Source organism: Falco peregrinus, chromosome 2 (assembly GCF_023634155.1).
Source record: "Falco peregrinus isolate bFalPer1 chromosome 2, bFalPer1.pri, whole genome shotgun sequence".
NCBI lineage: Eukaryota > Metazoa > Chordata > Aves > Falconiformes > Falconidae > Falco > Falco peregrinus.
Window position 1 is genome coordinate 112,319,779 of NC_073722.1, and position 5,348 is coordinate 112,325,126.

Sequence of the window (5,348 nt, forward strand, 5' to 3'; positions counted from 1 at the left end):
GATATAACCAAAAACCAACCAAACAAAAAACCATCTATTCTACCACTTTCTGGAATGGAAGATTTTCTTTGGCTCTCTGGATCCAGCTATACTTACCAATATTTATTAGCACTAAGAGACAGTCTGAAAAGTTTGATAGAAACTGGTATATTTGATTTTGGAAAAAGAGACAGGGATGTTTTATACAGCTTCTAGTATAAAAGTTTTAGTCCACGTGGAATCTATCCTTTTTTCCTGATTAGAATTCATAACAAAGTCTTCCAGCCTCAGTCCTTCAGCAAATAGTGCTCCCTCCCACTACCACCTCCAACAAAAGTACACCTAGTTAGTGAGTTCATTTCCCCTCTCATCAGTCCCTCACCTCTAAACACAGTACATGAGATCTTTCTACTAGGAAGTGAAAGTAACTTGCAATCCTTAACTACAAGATTTCTCTCCATTCCTTTGATTTTTTTTTTATTGAAACATACAGCACTGTTCAAACAATTTCAATAATAGTCAAGTGCTCATCTTTATTGCTGACTTATAAGCTTCTAACTTTTCCTTTATACCAGCCTTTATAGACTTTTAAATTTTTTAAAAATTTTTTTCTGTGCATGCTCAAGCATCAAACTCTGGTCAGCATAACTTAGCCTACACAAAATCATACTATGTTCAGCTGCTTTTTATTGTTTTCTGGACAGACAGGGATTTTCTCAGGCAATTTTATGACTCTACTTTATTTTCATGCACCCTTTACCTGCTTAAGCTGTTTTGAATGACTTATTGAAAAACGCTACATTTAGGCCAGTCTTGCCTAACCATGCACAGCTTTCAACATCTGTGAAAATTACATCACATTTTCAAAACTTTCAGTAAGTGTGAAATCACCTTCCCCCTGTTAGTGTTAGGAAAAAAAGCTAGTGCTAGAGGATTTGTGGTAATGAACTTACAACTCCTTTACTAGCAACTATCTACTTCCCTTACAGAACCCGACAATTTCTAATATACATTCTTCAGCATCTTCAGAGTATTTTTAGTCAGTTTTCATTGATTTTGAGCTCCAAGTCTAGCTAAATACTTACACATTGAAATATGGACAATTTACCTTGTTAGTCTCTGTTGAGTATATACCAGAAAGCAAGCTTCTGCTGATCTGCTGCCAGTTCCAATTCAAGAAGTAAATCTTTGGACTAATTAAGGAAGTTTTGTTGCTTATCACAAATCTAAATAAAGAATTCAGTCTGAATGTATCTTCTCACTACATCTTCTATGGGTTTTTAAAACTTGTTTGTTAATCATCCAATGATCATATAAACTGGAGAAACATTCATCCTAAATTGTCAGTCAGCAGGAGGCAAGCAGTCTTTAACTTCCAAACTCCTATTCAGGCTGCTGTTAAACATGATGCTTACTTTGCATCCTTGAAGCTTTTCTATTTGTTACACATAACAGGAATGGTTTAGAAATATGTTCACACATATTCTGACTAATTCTCCACCACCGAATAAAACAACCATTTCGTCATTTGGAACTGCCTAGCAAGCAAAACCAACGTGTAAGCAAACTTCAAGCAGTTGCTGAAATATGGTACACTGAATAGTGCTGGGCTTTACGGAATATTCCTCAAACTTAACTCCCATAAATGAAATAAAGTCAGTAAAGAAACTTACATCATGCATAAGGTTATAACCTAAAGGAGATTGCAGGTTGGAAGGGACCTTAGCATTTCTTCTAGTCCCACCTCCTGCTCAAAGCAGGGTCAGGTATGAGGTCAGACCAGGCTGCTCAGAGCATAATCCAGGCTAGTCTTGGACTTCTAAGGAAGGAGACTGCACAACATATCTGTGCAACCTACTCTACTGCTAGACTGTCCTCATGGGGAGAAATAGTCTCCTTACACTCAGTCTGGGCTTCTCTTTTCAACTTCTTGCCCATTGCTTCTCAACTTCCCACCATGCACCACTGTGAAGAGCCTGGCTCCATCTCCTTAATGTCCTCTTTAAAGTCACTGAAAGGCTGCGATTAAGTCCCCTGGGGTCTTCTCCTCTCCACATGGAACAAGCCCAGTTGCTTCAGCCTCTTCTCATGACACATGTGCCACAGCCTCAACCATCATGATGGTCCTCTACCAAACTCACTCTTTTTGTATGGGAAGGCCCAAACTCGACAGTCCTCTAATCGCACTGCTTTTCCTACCTCACTTTCTACAGGAATTCCAGGCTAGGGACATATTTAGCTTGTTTTTCACTTGACAAGCAAACATACTAATTATTTACACTACTCTTGACCACAGAGAGAGATTAGCCTTTGAAGCTGCATTTGGAAGGGGGAACACCACCTGAGAGTTTGAAAAGTCACTTATTAAAAATAAAAAATAACAGAGATGTGGAAGAACATGTGTTGATATACAGTAAAATCAGATTCTAGAAAATGATGGATGGCTTTATGAAGTGGGTTAAGTCATAGGGTTTAATCTATAATTATGTAATATATATTATACAATTTATTATATATAAAATGTATAATAATAATTAAAAAATAACTCCTAGTACAAACATCAAAGGATTGTTACAGATTAATTAGCAGGTGCTATTAATACCTATAACAATTTTTGTCCTTATTCCCAAAAGGATAAGACACAAAATAATCACTTCATGCAGTTTAAATTTTCATCTAACTATGGCAGTAAGGGGCTACTTGGACCACAGCCACTAAACCAAAGGGAGCTGACATAGACTGTGTGCTTCACTGTTAAGCGACAGAAATTGTAAGATTTTTGGTCATAAGCATGTTTCTACCTCATCTTGTTTTTATGATGATTAATTCTGGCTTAGTCATCCAAAACCTGGCAGAAAGTTATGTAAAAGGAAATTTTCTGTGACTACAACACTGTCTTAAGGTTAAAGTAGCTCAAGAGTGTGCTTTGACCAGCACAGGCTGAAACCCACTATGTTATTTCCTTCTTTCCTCTCATGTACTAGCTTCTAAGACTTAATTGCACCCTGAGGATTCTCCAAAAGAACAAATCGTTCATCTTACTAGGAAGACTTTTGGGAGGTCAATATTTCCTGTATTTACATGAAGCGTGAAGACCCTCATCCAATACAACATCTCTAATCCTGATTTCCTCCCATGTTTTTGCTTTTGAAATCCTATTTCTTTTCAATGGAAAGGAAATGTATGGAAGACAGATGACTGGCATCTTGAAATTACTTCCTAGTGACAAGACAAATTCTCACAGTTAACAATGCCTTGATTTCATAGAATGACCATATCAGGAAAGATGAATTCTCATGTACGTAATGATATACCCACAGTTTCTGCCCACACAACATCTGATAGCTCTAGATAGAGAGCTAAGAGATGACGCTCGTGCATGCTTTTGGTAGGTTTTTGTATTAAGTTCCTCATCTCAGATGAGCTCCTATTGTTAGATGGTTATTTTGCAAAACATGCATCACCCCAACTCTAATTTGCAGAAGTGAATGCACCATGGAGAACAAGTGATCATTTTCAGAGGGGTATTCTAGGTCAGTGTTTATACACACAAACACTGTATATACTTTATATTATATATATATACTGAGCACAGTATAAACTAATGATCAGCAATTCATCAACTCATTTTTATCAATATTAAAACCTGTGGTCTATTTAAAGTTGAAAACAAGAAAAAGGGAATGTAGTTCTTCAGCACAGAAGACAGCAGCATGACTTTCAATGTTTACTTTTCCAAAAGAGTATATGAGCATGGGAAATAAAAGCAACTAATTAGTGGTTGAAGAAACTTCAGAATGCTCTTTATGCCTTGACTGTATGCAGCAGTTCTAACTAGAAGTAATGCCTTTGCTTTCAGTCTCCAAGCTGACTTGAAAGCCAATACATCAACACCAGACTCACCTCTTGAACTTAGCCCGTACTGCAGAGACTATATTTTGTAAAACTGGAAAAGCAAAACTGTTTCACTTTTAATTCCAGTAAATGTTATTAAGCATCATACATTTCTCTAAGTATTCAGGGTAGTGAAAAATGGTGTAAGACAGCGAATGCTCACTGAAGTACACAGGAATCTTTCCCTTTGATTTTGGTGGCTTTGAACCCATGAACAGCATGAGAAATAAACATCCCATTAAGCAATTATCTGAAATGTCTTTGTTCTTATAGACCAAGACAGAATTTGATAGATCATAAAAGCAAGATTTGTGTCTCCCAGCTTTTTTTTTTTTCCTAACAAACAGTACCTATGAATCCCAGAGGTTCTTAGTGTTATAGAATTCTACAGAACAAAGTTATATAATTATGATCTGTGATTTCTTGCAGATACTTGTAAAATTAGTACAATAAAGTCAGCTGATTACAGGTTCAGTGTGGTATCTAACCTGTACCTTTCAAAGTATCTTTGTTAGATGAAAGTGTTTATGATTCTGTTCCTCTCCGTCAGACATGATTTCATTCAAGCTATTTTATGCTAAATACCACTCATACTGTGGTATGTACATTCTTTGTATTATTACATTAGCTATAAACCCTGCACCTTTGCTTATGAATAAGCTTTGAGGATAATGAACAAGTTATAGAGGGCAGGGATTGGCTCTTCACCTCTTAAGTTTCATCACTAGAAGCATTTTCACTGCATTTAATCAATTAGAAATTACCAGACTTGGGATAGTGTAACTGTGAAATCCTATAAGCTGTATTATGTCAGTTGGGAGCAGAATTTGAGATCTCTATTTTTAAACTATGCTTCTGAAATAACTGTAAAATTAACATTACCACTTTAGTATCTTCCTAGTTCAAAGTCATGCTGGTAGGGGAATAACCATTTTACTGCTACTTGCCAGCAGAGTCTCAACCTGTCAGAGAGGTGCTCTGCACACTGAAATCATCAGGCTAAAGGAAGATAGTGAGCACAACACTGGGAGCGGAAGCAAATGAGTATGTGAAGAGAATCAGGTGTGTTAAGAGCTCTCACTGGTTCTTAAAAAAAAAAAAGCAGTATTGAGATTGACTATAAGTTATTGTTTACTCATCTTGACCATGACAACCCAATTGTTAATAGCAGTTACATATATGCATCACTATGCAGACAGTGAACTAGAGACCCTTCCACGTAATCCAAATGGACAAGGCAGAATATGAAATAGCAGTCCAGAGAAGTGATCTTATTTTCCTGAGGATATATGGCACCACCACGAAGTATGTAAGACTATCACCAAGCATAACTTTTAAGGTCTCCCAAGTAAGGCACCTAAAAAGCAATCTGAGAACTACTTTTGAAAATCTTGGCCATAGAGCTGCAACTCAGCATGAGATAGTTCCAGCTAAGAGAGGACAAAGTCTTCAGAGCTCTTTGGGGAGAGGTCTCC